The following is a 19,149-nucleotide window of genomic DNA, read 5'->3' as shown; positions in this document are numbered from 1 at the left end:
TAATGCTTCCCGTCCGCGACACCATGTCAGAAACTATCATCGCAAGTCGAGCGCAATTACATGCTGCCAAACCCCGAAAGCGCGGCAACTCGCAGGAGCTTCACACAACACACCTGCTCCACTGCACCACCCCAGCCGGACTCCCACTGCTCTGCCCGCGCTCCACGCGGCAGAGTTAACACTACCAAAGATCCTAAACACTTTCGTTCTCCACACGACCTATCGATGTATTCGTTCGATAGTATAGTTTTCCCTAGGCCAGACCCAGCGCATAAATACAAATAATATTCACAAAACAAACCAATTATACATCGACATAAATGCATATATATACAAATAGTAAAACAATTACAATATGTAAAGACACAGAAATGTCATATATTGAGGTAACAAAACAAGGAAAAAAATTATGGTACCATAGATGGAAATAGGAGGATATGCATTTCCGGCGTTACACCTCCCACGTCTCCGACTGCAGCGGTGCTACACAGTGTCCGTCACAGGATCCGAGTGCCGCCCAATGTTAATGCTGTCCGGAAAAAAAGTAAAAACAAAGCCGCAAGAGAACAACTCAATGACGTTCCAGACACGAATTCCGCGGCCGCTACTAAGATGGAATGGCATGGAGATGTGGACAATTGAAGGCAGTTGATCCCTCTTTCTCTCAGACGTCCAGTTATTATGTCACAGGCCTATACGATCACGACCCTCAATATTAATAAAATCAGATCTGAAGTGAAACTGAATGCATTAAAACAATATCTGTATGAGTCAGGAACTGATATTGCACTTTTGCAGAAGGTGTCCATGCCACTTTTTACTCTTCCTGGGTTTGTCGGAATTACGAATTTTTCCCCGGAAACGACCGTGGGGACCGCAATCTTAATTAGAGAAGGGAGTCCAGTTACTGAGATTGACAAATTGGAATCGGGTAGAGGGGTGGGGATCACCGTTTACGGCGTCACCATCATCAACTTGTACGCACCTTCTGGCAATACCTATACAGCAGAACGAGCTACTTTTTTTCGGGAACATATACTCTATTTATTTAGGAAAAATCTCCGACGCCTTATCATTGGTGGCGATTTTAATTGTGTCTTATCCCGGAAAGATCAGTCCCCAAATTTTAATTATTCGTCTGAATTAAAGCGCCTCGTGACCGACCTCAAACTTAAAGATGTGTGGGAAATTCGGTACCCGACGTTGGTACGCTTCACTCACATCGTCGTGAATTCCTGTAGCAGAATCGACAGGATTTATTTTTCCGACGTTTTCGAGAATGATTTATTAAAAGTAGAGACGATCCCCGCCAGTTTCTCCGATCACAGTGGTGTCATCGCGTGCCTGAAATTACTTCCACAACCCACACGATGGTATAAAAGTCAATGGAACCTGAATGTGTCTTTGTTAACGGATGTTGAGCTGGAGGAGGGGGTGCGTCGAGCTTGGGAGCAGTGCTTGCGCGCTACTAACATATTTCGTAGCACTATAGAGTGGTGGACTCTGCAGGCAAAGCCGAAACTGCGAAATGACATCATGTACTTCGGGACTGAAAGGGTGGCGGAGATCAAAAAGACGATGTAATTTTATTACACAATCTTACGGGACCTGTACGATCGTGCAGACGCGACGACCACCAGAATCGACGACATTCGGAAAATAAAAGCAAAATTAATCAGTCAGAAGAGGATGCAACTGGACGGCCTTAAGATAAAATCTAAAGTGACGTCGGTCAGAGATGATGAAGCAGCCGCTCTGTACCACAACGTCAAACATACAAAGAACAGGAGGCGGACTTTTATTGATGCCCTGAAACTCGAGGATGGAAGAACGATTGACACTCAGCGAGAGATTGTCAAAGCTCTGCACGACTATTTTGTCAACACCTACGCATCGGCGGCTCTACACGACGACTGCTATGATGGACTGTTTAGCACCATTTCATCTACCGTCACAAGGGACGAAAATGACTCCATCTCGTTAGCCTTCAGTAATACAGATGTTTTGAATGTCGTCTGCAGTTCGCCACTTAAGAAATCCCCTGGCCCTGGTGGCTTACCAGTTGAATTTTACAAGCACTATTGGCACATCATCGGGGACAAAATTACTCAAGTCACGAAAGAAGTCTTGCAAGGAACGTCTGTCCCACCCGTCTTTAAGGAATGTAAAATTGTGCTTCTCCCTAAAAACAGAGGTACTAAAACTATCACCAATTTCCGACCAATATCGTTATTAAACTCTGATTATAAGATCGTGGCTCGCGCAATTAACGTGAGACTCATGCCACTCACTGCTAAAATCATGTGCCTTTAGATGAACAATTCTGGAAACGGCTGCTTTTTACCGAGATGTCATTGCTTTAACGAACGCTAGTAACATGAAATGTGGGCTGATCTTTCTCGATTTTTTTAAAGCTTTTGATCTCGTAAATCACGCGTACCTCCTCGAGACTATGCAAAGACTGGGTTTCACTCGGAACACGATTGACATGATTAAAAACGTGGCCATGGGAATCAAGGCAAAACTTTCTGTCAACTCACAACTGACGCGACCAATACCAATCAACAGAGGGGTTCCACAAGGGAGCCCCTTCTCCATGTTGCTTTTTGTACTCTCCCTTGAACCTCTGTTACAACAGTTGCAGACGAAACTCACTGGGATTACAATTTCTGGGGTAAAAAGTGTAATCGGAGCCTATGCCGACGATGTGGGTGTGGTGATTCACAATGTCGATGATGTCACCGTATTAGCGGCTGAACTTCGGAAATACTGTCTGGCGTCAGGGGCGCAGTTAAATGAACAAAAAAGCAAATTTCTGAACCTCTGTGGCCTCCAGCATTTGCGTGTTGATTAAGCTACACAAGTCAGAGTACACAAGGCTCTGGAGATCATGTTGGCGGCGTCCTCTCTAAAGATGATAGCGGCTAACTGGCGGCATGTAGCACGTAAAATAAATGGTGCCCTAATTGATAATTACCATCGCAGCCTCAACCAATTTGATCGTATTCAACTTATCAACGCCTGTATTTTATCAAAGGCGTATTACATGGCTCAGCTTCTGCCGCTCCCTGCAGTAATTGCTAGAAATAATATGTCAAAGATAACAAATTTTATTTGGCGCGGGGAAATTTTTCGCGTATCTGCCAAAACTGCAACACTCCACCCCCTAAACGGAGGGATGGGCTTAGTCGACATCAGGAAAAAGGCAGCAGCTCTGTATGTTACAAGGACGGTCTCTATCATTAACAATTACCTTCCGGGCATTACGGCGCAATTATTCACTGCCGTCAGGCCGCAAAGTCTTGACCCCCCGCTGAACATTCAGACCATCAGTTACAAGCTCAAACACTTCCGAGATTATTATTTTGCACGCAGCTACATCGGTCAAGACCTCTTAAATTCTCGACATTTAGCGGCTCCAGCAATATTTGCATACTGGCGACAACACGAAGGACCGAATCCAATTGTTACGAAGTACAGTGGCATCAACTGGGATATAGTATGGCGTAATGTCAGTTCCAGTGTCCTTACTTCAGCCTCTCGAACTGCATGGTACAAAGCAATCAATGAAGTGATTAGCACCAATGAGAGGCTACATAAAATCGGACTCAGTGATACAATTCTCTGCCATAGCTGTCAACTGGTGGATACAGTTCTGCACCGTTATACCTGCGGAGAACGTGCACGAAATTGGGGCTGGCTGAGAGAAAAAATAGCCATTGTTACCAGGACTCCAACCGCCAACATACCTTCAACTATGTTGTCTCGACCCGACGGGCGATTTTATCCGCCGGCGAAAAATAACGTAGTTAAGTGGTTGCTGGGCAACTATTCCAGCTATGATTTAATCAACTTGGTGGTGACGATCCCTTGCAATTCAAGATGTTTATGGAAATCGAATTCGCGAAAACCTGCAGCTATCCCAATCGTGGCAACATTTTCGGCAATATGCTTAAAATAATATTTAATAGAATGGGTATTGGGTAAGATATATGAGTCTAAGGGGGTGGGCCCAGGCCGCGGGACTCCAGTAGTGCCGCGAAGAGGCCCCACTGCTTCTGTCTCGTGACCTGCCTCCCACACCCCCCATCTACCACCACTCACAGACTCCAATCCAGTACACCGGAAACTGAAAACAATTCTTGTGTTAGCAACGGAGCCATTTTTTTCTAATTTTCTCCAGAAGCTATGAGAGACCAGCAAAGACGAGTGTTTTAGTTTGTTGATTTTCCAAAAAAATAGAAAAAAAGTGGTTAAGACGTTAAATATATATATATATATATATATATATATATATATATATATATATATATATATATATATATATATATATGCTAACTCCCAGGAAGATCACACTGGTCGCCACGTTAACAGCATATATATATATATATATATATATATATATATATAAACAAAAAAGTTAGCTCCGTTGGAACAAAAAAAACAACAAAAAAGGAACAAAATATATAAAAAGCAACAAGTAAACTATAAATAAAAAAAATGTAGCGCAACGGATAACGCGTCTGAGTAAAAAAAAACAAAAAAAGAAAAAGCTAGCTCAGTCGGTAGAGCATGAGACTCTTAATCTCAGGGCAGAGTATAATATTTTTTCTTAAGTTATGGGAACATAAAGATCGTGAAAGGGGGTATAGCTCAGTCGTAGAGCATTCGACTGCAGATCGAGAGGTCCCCGGTTCAATCCCGGGTGCCCCCTTCATTTTTCAGTATCTCGAAAAAACAAATGACGATTGTCGGGGTGAGTTGCAAATACATGTTTGAGATGCACCCTGCACGCCATACCGAAGGCTTTGGAGCAACATTTCAATGGGGGGGATCGCAGCCCAGGGTCTTGCAGGTCATCGTCCTCCCGCCATGAGGTCGAACTGTACGAAATCCACTTGCTTGGGGGAAGAATCTTGTACACTGAATTTTATAGAATACGGTGATAGGCAAAAGTTCTCATGTACTGCTGCACGGAGAAACAAAAATTGGAGGAGCTGGGATTTGAAGCCAGGACTTTCTGCATGCGAAGCACACACTCTACCACTGAGTTACACCCCCGCCAGAGCAAGTACATCTGGGACGAGTGTCTCGTGGATCCTACTGTCATTATTTCTTAGGTTTGAACGGTACAGTAAGTGTTCGAGGAACCTATTCATGACAAGACCTAAGCAGCGTCGACTCCGTGGCGCAACGGTAGCGCGTCTGACACCAGATCAGAAGGTTGCGTGTTCAAATCACGTCGGGGTCACAATGAAAGTTTCGTTTACGAAAGCCATAGGCGAGTATGTCAGTTTAATCAGATACCAAACGATTACGGAGAACGGACGAACAGAACTTGCTTGAAAAGAGCTACTAGTGCAATTTTCGCGTTCTGACATTAAGGTGAAGGCGCCGACTCACACTTTCTCCAGGCGCGAAGTGTCTAGTATTTTTGATATTTATATCGTTTAACGCTAATATATAACTGAGAGATAATGATTACGCAATATTTTGCTCGATTAGACGTCTTTATCCAGGCAGAGTGTAATACTTCTCCTTATGTTATGGGAACAGAAAGATCGTGTAAGGGGGTATAGCTCAGTCGACAGTCGGCCCTCGGCGGCCGTGGTGAGCGGACGTGTGGTGCTTACGTCGCCGCTGCTGCTGGCTGTTGTGGTGAATGCCGCCCTTGCTGTACACAGTAACGTGTTATTGTGTGGAATATGTGTAGGATTCCAACATGAGTCAATTAACACGACGGGATACTTTGAAGTTTGTGTTTGATTCAAACTATGCAAGACCAAAATCGTTTGAATTAGAATCGTGGATTGAGGAAGCTATGAAACGATCCTTTGATGACATTCCTGGAGTCCATTTATCGATAGTTAGCAGCACTGCCTATATAAAGTTTAAAGCTGCTGAAATCTGTGACCAAATCATTGACTCTTGTAGTGGTCGTTTGAAGTTTAAGCATTGTGATAGGAATGTTGGAGAGGTTCTCGCGTCTCATCCAGGGTTTGGTGTCCGCACCATTCGAATATTCGAACTACCGTTTGAAGTACGCGCGGAACACATCAACGCTGCTTTGGACAGTTATGGTAAGGTCATTAGCAATGTTGCCGAAAAGTGGTTGTCTTTCAAAGTCCCTGTTTTGAACGGTGTTCGTCAGGTCAAGATAGAGTTGAAGAGACACATCCCGTCATATCTCACTATTTGTGGATACAGGGCGATCGTTATGTACGACGGTCAACCTAGAACTTGTGCAGGTTGTGGTGCCACTGATCACGTTCGCGCTCAGTGTATGCAGCGACGAGTGACGCAATTACCACCTGGCGAAAGGACGGTAACTAACAGGATGTCGACTGAAGTGGACTGACAAGGCAGCCAGTCCACAATGACGGGTAGCCGAAAGAAAGGCACGCGTACACATACACGCCGACGGGCGTCAAGTACTGGAACAGGCTACGTAATTAATGCTATGAAGAAAAGTACGTAGCTGGATTAATACTTATCTTTAATCAATCATTGTGGTACATCGCTCTTGACTATACACAGGAGACTTTAATTACAATCACTGTAAGGCTAATGGCGCCTTGCTAGTTCGTAGCCATTAACTTAGCTGAAGGCTATTCTGTCTCTCGGCTAGTGAGAGTGAAAGGCTTCGTACATCTAGTCGCTAGCTAGGTCGTCCGTCCGACTGGGGCGAGTGCTCTCTCGTATCAAGAGACCTGCCTTGTGGTGGCGCTAGGTCTGCGATTACACAGTGGCGACACGCGGGTCCGACATGTACTAAATGGACCGCGGCCGATTTAATCTACCACCTAGCAAGTGTGGTGTCTGGCGGTGACACTACATCGACACTGCCTCTCACATATGTAGCGGCAGTCCGCTCGACCACGGCCGCGGCGGTGCAACCTGACGTGGCCACGGATCCCAGGGCTTCGGACACTGTTCTAGATACGCCCATGGACACTTCCAGTCAGGAAGGCGTCGCTGTTCCTGCTACAGAAGTACCGGTTGCCAGTAGCATCCCGGCGGTTCCGTCTTTAGACAGCCACCAAGAGGTTGCTAACTCCCAGGAATATCACACTGGTCGCCACGTTAACAGCAATATGGATCCCATTTCAGTTCAAAATGCACTTCCTCCTGCACAGGACTCCACTTCTTCCTCGTCGGCTGGAGAACTTCGAAGAGTCGAGACTTCTCCCAAGAAACACAAGAAAAGGAGGATCGCCCACAAGGATGCCGCCCACACCGCACCACCTTTGCGCGAAGAAGGGGCGCAAATTGCCCGTTCCTTGCCTGACGTCTCTCTTGACCGCCCCACTGAACAGCCGATGCATGAGACCCCACAGGTCTCGGACGTCTCCGTGCCCCACCCCGATGGTGGCGGCCAGGTCGCTGCGAACGAGGAACAGAACCCTCGTGAGGACCTCAGGGATACCCCCGAACATCAATCTCAAAATGATCAGGGCTCAATTGGCGAGGTGGCCGCTGTTCATGTGGTCAATTGGGCAGATGACACTGACGATGTAATAATGGACCAGAGCCTGTCTGTGGTGGGGCCATCTCCAGGAATTTTACCCGCATTACCGGTCGGCGACTTAAGTACGACACGACCTGTCTCAAAACACCCAACGGGGGACGATGATTACCTATCTGATACCTACTAAAGGTTATAATGTTCTGTGCTTCTGCATATCTGCTTTGCTTTTTTCTCTTTCTGCCAACATTTAGCAGTTCATGCAGTCCTACCAGGATTATAAGTTAGCCACACTTAACGTTAATAGAATTACTTCTGTACAGAAGCTCTCTAGCTTTCGTGATTATTTATACAGCTGCGATGCTGATATTGTGCTGTTGCAGGAGGTCGATGATAAATTTCAGCCTGACATTCCTGGCTACCAATTACTCAAAAACACCACCCCAGACAGTTCTTCAGGTATCGCTCTATTAACCAAAGTGGGCGTGGCCGTCTCCGACGTTGAACGACTCGAAAATGGCAGGGGTATAGCGTGCCTTATCAACGGCATTAGATTTGTTAATGTATATGCCCCTTCCGGGAATCAGAACGAGACGAGCTCAGTTCTTTGCCACTGACTTATTATATCTTTTACGCCGCAGCCGGGAGGACGTGGTTATCGGAGGCGATTTTAATTGTGTTTTGAAGCCAAAGGACCAATGGCCGACCTTTAATGGATGTGCCGCTCTCGGCGAAACAGTACGTCAATTAGAGCTGGAGGATACGTGGGAAATAACACACGGGGACCAACGGTGCTTCACATACCATACTGCACAAATGGCCAGCCGCCTCGACAGGATCTACGTGGGGAAAAACCTGCGTGAGCGGGTATCTTCCTCGGAAACGTGGCCCCTGTATTTTTCCGACCATTTAGCTTACCATTGTATCATTCGTATGGCGCGCCAGCAAACTTTCCGTGGTCGGACAGGATGGAAACTTAACATCAGTATTCTCAGGGAACAGGAGTTACGAGACCGTCAACAAGAAGCCCGGGAAATTTGTTTACATCGACGACCAACATTCCCATCGGTAACGCAGTGGTGGTGCCGTTGTGCAAAACCTAGGCTTATTCGTTGTTTGAAGGCGTATAGCTCTGACAGGAGCCGGATGCAGAAAGAGACGTTTGAATTTTATTTTCGCTGTCTTCGTGACTTGTATGCTGAAGCACATGTCACGCAGGAACAATTTCTTCATATTAAACGGATCAAATCAAAGTTGACGCTCCTCAAAAGCAGGCAAATGGAAGGAGTTAAAATCCGTTCGCGAGATAGCGCCGGCACTTCTGACGAACAACCATCCGCCTTCCACCTAGGGACAGAGAAACGCCGCGCACGACAAAAATTGATTACCCGCTTACGAACTGAAGACGGTACCTTTGTGACGACCCAGGCTGAAATTAAGGAGTCTATAACGGACTACTACGGGCGACTATACAGGGCACAACCAGCCGATGATGCGGCAATCGCGGCAATCGCGGCGATGCATGCATATCTTCCGACAACGCTCGATGAGGACGACAGGCAATTGTTCATCAGTGATGTCACCTCGGTGGAGGTTCGGGAGGCACTGAACAGGGCTCAGGCCAACAAATCGCCCGGCATTGATGGTCTGCCGATTGAATTTTATAAGCAGTTCTGGGACCTCCTCGAACATTGTTTTGTTTGCATCTGCAATGAACTGCGCGCCGGCCAACAGTTACCAGATGGTTTCAATGACAGCCTGATCGTTCTGGTCCCAAAAGAATACCCCCATCAAGATATTGCCAAATTCCGCCCCATCTCCCTGTTGAACTCTGACTACAAGATTGTGGCCCGCGTCATAGCAGGTAGACTTAAACATGTCCTTGCAAAAATTATACATCACAGCCAGGCAGCAGCGATCCCGGGCCGCACGATCTTTAAATGTCTTGCAGATTACAGGGAGCTCATTTCGTTTACTGCAATCACACGCCCGGAAGCAGAAATCTTGGCTTTAGATCAATGTCAGGCCTTTGATCGGATCCTGCATCGCTACCTCTTCCACAACATGAACCACTTAGGATTTGGTGACGGCTTTACTGCAATGGTCAGCAACATGTACACCTCGGCCACATCTCAGATCATCGTCAATGGTCAGTTCACCCGGCGGATTCCGATTCAGCGGTCAATCAGACAGGGCTGTCCCATGTCCATGTGTCTCTTCGTGATCGCAATTGAGCCACTTGTAAGGATGCTGAATTGTAACCTTCAAGGTTTAAACCTGTATTCCAGCACCCTCAAATGCATTGCGTACGCCGACGATGTGGGTGTCATTGTGCGTTCGGAACAAGACCTCACGGCCGTTAGGAATAGTATCACCGATTACGAGCGAGCATCCGGTTCTCAGCTAAACTATGGAAAGACTTGCCTCCTGCCTATAGGCAGTGGATTTCGAACAGACGCCCCTTTGCCGTACAGAAGATGTGGGACTCTCAAACTTCTTGATATCAAGATGAGCAGTTGCCCCCTACGAACAACGGTAGACAATTGGAAACATGTTTTGGCTATGTCTCGGGGCTGCTTACAGCATCATAAAGGCAGAGAACAGGACTTATTGCAGAGAGTTCATTTCGTTAATACCATAATTCTCTCGAAAATTTGGTATGTCGGGCAAATACTTCCTGTGGTCGACAGTGTTGCGAGGAAAATTATGTCGGCAGTAGGTTGGTACATCTGGAGGGGTGACATCTTCAAGGTGGGCATCAATGTCATCACTCTCCCACCAGACAAAGGCGGCCTCGGCCTGACGGATGTTCAAACGAAATGTAAGGCACTCTTGATCCGGCGTACACTGCAGCTCTGCCACGAATATCCCGACAGCGCGCTGAGTATGGCCATACGCACATTTCAGCCTCAGACTATGCACATCCCCATCAACCTTCGGGAAACGCATTTCAAAGCAAACCACATTAGGATGTTTCGTTTAGAAAGTAGTTATCTCCAAATGAAATCGCGTGTCCCGCTACGTGACCTTACCACTGCCCACCTCTACCGGCTACTGAACGACACAGGCAGGGTCAACCGCATGGAACTGAAGTATCCCTCTAAAGACTGGGCTCTAATCTGGAAGACTATACATAACAAAGTGCTAGATACCGGTATTCGATCACTGTGGTATAAAGTTGTTAATGAAACTCTACCCACAGCCGAGAAACTTCATAAAATACATTTGTCAGCTACTGACAAATGTAGGGAGTGCGGCCTTGTCGACACTTTGCAACACAGATGTGTTTGTGGTGCGAACGGTCTTATCTGGGAATGGTGTAGAATGACCATGGCTTTGATCTGCCGCACGGCACGACGGCACATCTCTCTTACGTCCGTGCTCCAACCCGACGACGCGTACTACCCCACAACCAAGGCAAACACCTGGACGTGGTTGGCTGGACACACACTATGTTACTTACTTGGCGCCCAGGAGAGGCGTTCATACCGGGACTACAGATTATACCTCGCCACACAGGCACAACTGCTAATGCAGGATGTCAAACATAGGCAAAAGTTTGCAAATTATATCTTAGCGCTCCAAATCACGACCCTGTAAACGAATTCAGTAAGGTTTCTTCCACGGCCACGTATACATACACCTTATCAAATATAAATAAAAAACTAAATAAATAAATTACAAATAAAAAAAACAAATATGTACAACGAAAACAATGAAACAACGAAAAAGAAGAAAAGGAACAAAGTCGATATTCATGGTGTCTGCAGTAGTCACTGATTGGGAATGTTCATGCTTGGTGTTTTAACTGTCTTGTTTCACCTAGCCCGTCGTCTCCGTTAATTCAGCAGGAATTTGATTTACATTCTCCCAACATGGATGGTGAAGCTGACCATTCGTTTGGACGTCGTGTCCACTGGGTTTTTCGTTTATGTTTTATGTTTGCAAACTTACATAGAAGATGTATCTGTTCCACTCAACTGCGAACATTACTTGCTTCTTTATTTATTTGACGTCGACGAGGAAAGATGAAACAGGAGTTATTTCTTCAATTTTTTCTTTCCTTCTTCTTCAAATCATTCCACAGCAACATGGATTTCATAATTTCTCTTTTCCACATTCGTATGCAGAGCGCAGTTTTTGGCGCCTGAGTCGTTCGGAGCTAACAGAAGGAGACTTGGGAAACCACACAGCAAAAATGGAATTTATCAGACTAGTCCAAGCCATCGCTTGGGGAAGCCAAAGGCATACAAACTTTCGGGAAGACGAGCTTTGAATGACGTCGGCAACCTGCAACTCCGCATGCAGTAAAATCAAATAAACAATATTAAAAGAAAAAAAATTAAAAAAAAAAAGAACAAACAAAAAACAGCAAAAAAACAAAAATAAAACAAAAAAAACAATAAAAAAATTTTTCAATATCTCTTCAAACAAAAAGGAATCAAAATAAATCAACTATACATTTCAAAATATCCACAGTGAAATAGCATAACAAGAGTATAGCATCGAAGCTAGCCGAAGAAGGCAAAAAAGAAAAAAAAACAAAAAAAAGTTGGTAGAGCGGTGGACTGTAGTGGAAAAGAAAAGTCGTAGAGCATTCGACTGCAGATCGAGAGGTCCCCGGTTCAATCCCGGGTGCCCCCTTCATTTTTCAGTATCTCGAAAAAACAAATGACGATTGTCGCGGTGAGTTGCAAATACATGTTTGAGATGTACCCTGCACGCCATACCGAAGGCTTTGGAGCAACATTTCAATGGGAGGGATCGCAGCCCAGGGTCTTGCAGGTCATTGTCCTCCCGCCATGAGGTCGAACTGTACGAAATGCACTTGCTTGGGGAGAGAATCTTGTACACTGAATTTTGTAGAATATGGTGATAGGCAAAAGTTTTCATGTACTGCTGCACGGAGAAACAAAAATTGGAGGAGCTGGGATTTGAACCCAGGACTTTCTGCATGCGAAGCAGACACTCTACCACTGAGTTACACCCCCGCCAGAGCAAGTACATCTGGGACGAGTGTCTCGTGTATCCTACTGTCATTATTTCTTAGGTTTGAACGGTACAGTAAGTGTTCGAGGAACCTATTCATGACAAGACCTAAGCAGCGTCGAGTCTGTGGCGCAACGGTAGCGCCTGACTCCAGATCAGAAGGTTGCGTGTTCAAATCACGTCGGGGTCACATTTAATTTTCGTTTACGAAAACCATAGGCGAGTATGTCAGTTTAATCAGATACCAAACGATTGCGAAGAACGGACGAACAGAACTTGCTTGAAAAAAGCTGCTAGTGCAATTTTCGCGTTCTGACATTACGGTGAAGGCGCCGACTCGCACTTTCTCCAGGCGCGAAGTGTCTAGTATTTTTGATATTTATATCGTTTAACGCTAATATATAACTGAGAGATAATGATTACGCAATATTTTGCTCGATTAGACGTCTTTACCCAGGCAGGGTATATTATTTTTCCTTAAGTTATGGGAACAGAAAGATCGTGAAAGGGGGTATAGCTCAGTCGTAGAGCATTCGACTACAGATCGAGAGGTCCCCGGTTCAATCCCGGGTGCCCCCTTCGTTTTTCAGTATCTCGAAAAAACAAATGATTGTCGCGGTGAGTTGCAAATAGTAGACTCCGTGGAGCAACGGTAGCGCGTCTGACTCCAGATCAGAAGGTTGCGTGTTCAAATCACGTCGGGGTCACAATGAAATTTTCATTACCGCTTGAAACGCGGCAGCGTGCGGAAGTTCGGAGCGCTCAGTGTCACTTGCTTTGTTTACGTTGCATTTGTGCTTTCGGTTTCACGTGATTGTGCGTGGTTGTGTGTTAGTGTCATTGTTTTCTGTGTTTGCTGTATGCAGTTAGCCCATTTGGGTTAATTTGCACAATGGTTCCTACGACTCCAAGGAAAAATACCCTGCAGTTCGAGTTTGACAAGGCTACACGATCAGTTCAGCCAAGTTCACTTGAAGTTCATGAATGGATCGTCGATACAATAGGCATAACCACTGATCAAGTTCACACTGCCTACTACGACCTGGATTTGTACTGCTTTTTCGTGAAGCTCCTGAATCCCCTCTTACTGGAACGAATTTTGCAGAAACATGGCGGCGGTGTCGAGTTCCGGCATCGCGATGGCACTGTGAGTACTGTCCAAGTTAATAGCGCGGATGTCGAGATCTCTAACGTGCGTATTTACAACCTGCCCCCTGAAGTAGACAACTGTTTCTTAAAAGAAGTGCTCACGAAATATGGCGAAGTGCGTAACATTAGACCTGAAAAGTGGTCCAGGCAACATAAGTTGCAATGTTTTTCTGGCATCAGATCGGTTGAGATGCAAGTTAAAGTCAACATCCCATCCCATGTATTTGTTTGTGGGTATAAGGTGCAGGTCACATATTCTGGGCAAGCTTCTACGTGTTTTAACTGCAATGAAAGTGGTCATTTACAGCAAAATTGCCCTAAAAGAATGACCGTCTTAAAGCCTACTTTCCAACAACGTAAGAGGCTCACTTTAGCTGATTTAGTGACAGGCACCCAATTACCAAGTAATGAGCCGTGCCTTTCCACTGATACTGTGACTGTACATGAAAAACCTTTTGAGGACGAGTTCCCTGCTATTCCTCATGCGAAGGGCGGGGATCAGAACCCTCTCACCCGTCCAGTCGCTGCGGTAGCGTCCAAGAGACGTCGAACGTGCGACAGTAGTAGTTCAGATGAAGGCGTCTCAGTACCGGTAACACCTGCCACACTTGATATCAAACAACCGGCAGGCGACATTGAGCTTTCGCAAGACGCTACACCAGAATCAAGTGTTGATGTTAATACTTCTTCGCCCGATGACGGTAGTGCTACGTCCCAGGTTGGTTCTTGCTTACCGTCCACGTCTGTCGAGTCGGTTCCCCAACAAACCGATAGTGAACCTCAGCACGTTGCCCACAGTGACGTCGACGGTGTGTGCGCAGGTCCCCAACTCTTATCACAGCCACGCGACACTAACAACAAACACGCTGACGAGTGTGTCAACACAGAGCGAGATCTCAGCCTTGCTTGTCAACAACCTGACCGGGAGAGTGTTTCCAAACAATCCCAACGTGTGGGTAAACAAGAACTTAACGCGTCTCCGGAAGGACTATCCGGCGAGACGCACATGCAGGTTGCTGTAGCAGGGCAACCTGCACAGGAGACCTGTGTCGATTCTCCGATGCCGCTTTCTGCGGAAAAAAGTCGCAAGCGTCGGGAGCAACAAAAAGAAATTCCAACCGAACTTGAATGTACCACGCAGCAAACACAAACTGCAAGCCCTCTCGGATGCGAACGATGGTGATGGCCACTCTCCACCAGCTGGTTCACGAATGGATTGGTTTGCCGGTGACGATGATGACGCTAATTTAAAGTAGCTCCGTCAATTCCATGGCACAAGCGTACAAGTTCCTGAGTGTTAATGTTAACAGGATCACGTCTGAATTGAAACTTGCAGTCTTTAGGCAGTTCGTATATGAGTCTGCCGCTGATATACTTCTATTGCAGGAATTCCTTGTTCCCGATCTGGTCATTCCCGGCTTCCACTGTATTACCGATGTTGCCTTCGAACTTCGCACTGGTACAGCCATTCTCGTGCGTGGAGGCATCCCCGTCTCAGACGTTGAAACACTGGAGTCGGGGCGTGGCATATGCTGCAAAATATTCGGCGTCACGCTCGTGAACCTATACGCGCCCTCAGCGAGTGGACACAGGTTCGCAAGGACCGAGTTCTTTAAAGACGACTAATTTACCTGCTTCGTAAAAATCCGACTGCACTAATATTAGGAGGAGATTTTAACTGTGTTGTACATCAAAAAGATCAGCGGCCGCATTTTAACTATTGTAAGGAGCTTCATGATCTGGTTTTACGAATGAATCTAAAGGATACGTGGGAACTCCTTCACCCTACCCTTGTGAAATTTACATACTTCACTTCCACCTCGAGTAGCCGCCTCGACAGAATATATGTGTCTTCTCAGCTCGGAGAACATGTTGTTGACTCGGAGGTCATTCCCGTCCCATGCAGCGATCACTGCGCCTACGCCGCCGTTATACAACTGGACAGACAACCCACCAAACGATTCAGAAGTCACTGGATGTTCAATATTTCCCACCTTCAGGACGCCGATCTCGAGGTACTTGTCACACGGACTTGGACTTTTTGTCTTCGCTCTGTCAATAGATACCGTACGAAAGTAGAGTGGTGGACGTCCTTTGCTAAACCAAAGTTGCGTCGGACTTTGATTTCGTACTGTAATACGCAATCAAGGGATGCAAAGAGGAGCACCGAATTTTACTATTCAATTTTAAGGGAGCTCTACGACAAATCTGGCGTCAATAATATTTACACGGCTCAAATAAAGCAAATCAAGGCTAAGATGCTCAGTATCAAATGTAAACAACTAGAAGGATTAAAAATCAAGTCAAAAGTCAACTCTTTTGTTCAATCTGAGACAACTTCCATGTATCATCTTATTAAGCATCAGACGAACCGTAGACGCTTATTTATAGACGAACTGGCAACTGATAACGGGGAACTTCTCACTCGGCAACCTGACATAGTCACGGCAATCCAGAGGTATTATCACGGCCTGTACTCGGACTACCCAACCAATGATGGCTTGACTGCTACTGTACTCCAGTTGATGGACTCGTCTGTTACTGAGGATGATAATCGTGACTTTCTGGCTGCGTTTAGTGTCGAGGAGACTTTAGAACTTATTGTTAAGTCGCCAGCTAACAAAGCCCCAGGACTGGACGGCCTTCCCAAGGAGTTTTATCTTCGGTATTGGGATGTAATTGGTGTTACTTTTACAGAAATTTTAAATGAAATCATTGCTGGGGCGCCTGTTCCTGGTGCGATGAAGGAGGGTAAAATTGTCCTTGTTCCCAAACGCAAAGGGTGTAAGCGATTTGATAATCTGCGCCCGCTCACCCTGCTCAATTTTGACTACAAAACTATAGCCAGAGCTGTTAACACCCGAATGTCTCCGCTCATTCACAAAGTTGTCCGGCGGCACCAGGCGTGCGTGCCAGGACGGAATGCCATGTCTGCGATGTCTGAAATTCGGGAGCTCATCTCCATTGCCTCAGTCACCAACCTGAATTGTGCGCTGCTTTTTCTAGACTTTCATAAAGCCTTTGAACATGTGAACCACCGATACCTTTTTCACATAATGGACAAAATAGGACTCGAGGAAGGGGTGATAAAAGTCCTTCGCAATTTGATATCTGGTGTATCAGCGAGGATACAAGTCAATGGACAGCTGACGCAACCGATATCCGTTAAGCGGGGTGTCCCCCAGGGCAGTCCACTCTCTATGTCACTTTTTGTGCTGTCACTGGAACCCTTCCTTCGGTCTCTTTATCACCAGTTGTCAGGAGTGTCAGTGTCCGGTCACACATTCATAGTCCGTGCGTACGCTGACGATGTTGCCGTACTGTTACGCAGTGACGACGAGGTGGTCCGTATTAAACGGGCGATCGACCAATATAGTTAAGTGTCTGGAGCACAAGTAAGTGACCGGAAATGTAAAGTGCTCGATATCAGGGGTTTCGAGAGCTTAACTATACCGTGGGCGCATGTTGCGGAATCTCACAAACTACTAGGAATCACCTTGAATAGGTGCCCTCTCAAAATGGCGGCCTCCAATTGGAAGTCAGTGACGCATCTGATACAGGTTACCATTGTCGAATGTCGCTGGCGTGCTGTGAACATTATCGAAAAAATCAGGATTCTCAATACCTACGTCTTCTCCAAGGCGTATTATGTTGCACAGTTCTTTCCCATTCCCAAGCTTCAGGCCAGAAAGATCATGCAGGTTGCCAATCAATACATCTGGAAGGGAAACATATTTAAATTGTCCTCCGATACCCTAGCCAAGTCGAGAACTACTGGTGGGCTTGAGTTAGTTAACATCGCCGGGAAGGCAATGGCCTTGTACTTCAGGCGGACCACGACTTTACTGCATGACAGCCAATGCACTGTTACTCAAAAGTTGTTCCTCACAGTGCGTCCAGCGAGTGTTCGACCACCGATTGACGTCGGAAAAATCCATTACAAATTGAAACACATCAGAGAATTTTTCCTTCATGTTAGTTATGCAGATGTGGGTGTTCTACAGCGACGACCACTGCCAACTCGGGACTTGCAACGTGAGTGGGGAAAGTCGGCGGCCCCAAATACAATAGAACAGAAGTATCCGACTACCAACTGGACAACGGTGTGGGCCAACGTCAGCTTGAAAGTACACTCTTCGGGTGTTGCTTCAACCTGGTACAGGGTGGTAAATAACACGATTGCCACCAATGAAAAGCTACATGCAATTGGGTTAAGTGACACAAATATCTGTCTCTGTTGTGGGCTCATCGATTCTCTGATCCATCGGTTTACCTGCGGTGGCCATGCACTGAATTGGCGATGGGTCAAGAAGAGGATCGCTGTACTCTCAAGGAGCGTGGAAGACAATCTGCAGTTGGATATCCTCATGCGTCCCGACAAAAAGTTTTACCCTGCCACGAAAAACAGTACGGTAATGTGGATCCTGGGGCACTATGTTAACTATATCATTAATGTTCGTGGAGAGGACGATTTTATTAGTTTTCTAACCTACATGGAGCTGGCATACTGGAAAATTCAATGAGTCACTGACAGTAAAAAATTATTCGGCAACATGATGGACATCACTTTTGAAAAACATGGCATAGGATGACCACATTGGACGATGGAAGCCAGTCAAGAAGAAATGTATTCTGTTTTATTTCTATATTTTTTTCTTAAGTTATACTTTCTGTTATACAAGGTCAATGTATCTCTTTTCATTAGTCTCCCTTTCCTTGTTGCTTATTCATGACAATTTCACACCTCTAATGGAAGAGGAATGTATTTCGATATGGATCAAAACACACAAACGACACACGACAAAGAAGTAATGTTTATTTACAAATGTGTCAGCACTATGTACCTCGGAGCACAGGGTTAACAACTCTAACCGACAAAAAAAATAATATAACAGCAAAGATAAGAACAAAGGTTTATAACAAGTGTCAGCTTGAAGGAGTGAATCAGGGATGGGTGGGGGGAGCCATCGCGGACATGCTTCGGGTTTTGACCCCTACCCGCCTTGTCTCCACCTGCAAGGAACTGACCACTCTCCATTTGCTTCACACAAGAGTCAGGCACAAAAAAAAGTGGCGCAACGGTAGCGCGTCGACTCCAGATCAGAAGGTTAAAAAAAAAAAAAAAAAAGTGGCGCAACGGTAGCGCGTCTGACTCCATATCAGAAGGTTGCGTGTTCAAATCACGTCGGGGTCACAAAGAAATTTTCGTTTACTAAAGCCATGGGCGAGTATGTCAGTTTAATAGGCGAGTATGTCAGTTTAATCAGATACCAAACGATTACGGAGAACGGACGAACAGAACTTGCTTGAAAAAAGCTACTAGTGCAATTTTCGCGTTCTGACATTAAGGTGAAGGCGCCGACTCGCACTTTCTCCAGGCGCGAAGTGTCTAGTATTTTTGATATTTATATCGTTTAATGCTAATATATAACTGAGAGATAATGATTACGCAATATTTTGCTCGATTAGACGTCTTTAGCCAGGCAGAGTATAATATTTTTCCTTAAGTTATGGGAACAGAAAGATCGTGAAAGGGGGTATAGTTC

General features: G+C 45.8%; 5 non-coding genes across 5 annotated transcripts; 4 read left to right on the top strand and 1 right to left on the bottom strand.

The window, feature by feature from the left end:
• Window positions 1–4,642: 4,642 nt before the first annotated feature.
• On the top strand, window positions 4,643–4,714 carry Trnac-gca (transfer RNA cysteine (anticodon GCA)). The gene has a single exon. It is a non-coding gene; the product is annotated as a tRNA-Cys (tRNA).
• A 465-nt stretch (window positions 4,715–5,179) lies between these two features.
• On the top strand, window positions 5,180–5,251 carry Trnaw-cca (transfer RNA tryptophan (anticodon CCA)). Its single transcript has one exon. It is a non-coding gene; the product is annotated as a tRNA-Trp (tRNA).
• Window positions 5,252–12,384: 7,133 nt separating this feature from the next.
• Trnaa-cgc (transfer RNA alanine (anticodon CGC)) lies at window positions 12,385–12,456 on the bottom strand. The gene has a single exon. It is a non-coding gene; the product is annotated as a tRNA-Ala (tRNA).
• A 505-nt stretch (window positions 12,457–12,961) lies between these two features.
• Trnac-aca (transfer RNA cysteine (anticodon ACA)) lies at window positions 12,962–13,033 on the top strand. The gene has a single exon. It is a non-coding gene; the product is annotated as a tRNA-Cys (tRNA).
• A 56-nt stretch (window positions 13,034–13,089) lies between these two features.
• Trnaw-cca (transfer RNA tryptophan (anticodon CCA)) lies at window positions 13,090–13,161 on the top strand. The gene has a single exon. It is a non-coding gene; the product is annotated as a tRNA-Trp (tRNA).
• The last annotated feature ends 5,988 nt before the right edge of the window (window positions 13,162–19,149 follow it).

Source organism: Schistocerca serialis, chromosome 4, assembly GCF_023864345.2.
Source record: "Schistocerca serialis cubense isolate TAMUIC-IGC-003099 chromosome 4, iqSchSeri2.2, whole genome shotgun sequence".
NCBI classification, from domain to species: Eukaryota; Metazoa; Arthropoda; class Insecta; order Orthoptera; family Acrididae; genus Schistocerca; species Schistocerca serialis.
Note: the sequence above shows the minus strand (reverse complement) of the source record. Positions and strands in the feature narration are given on the sequence as shown.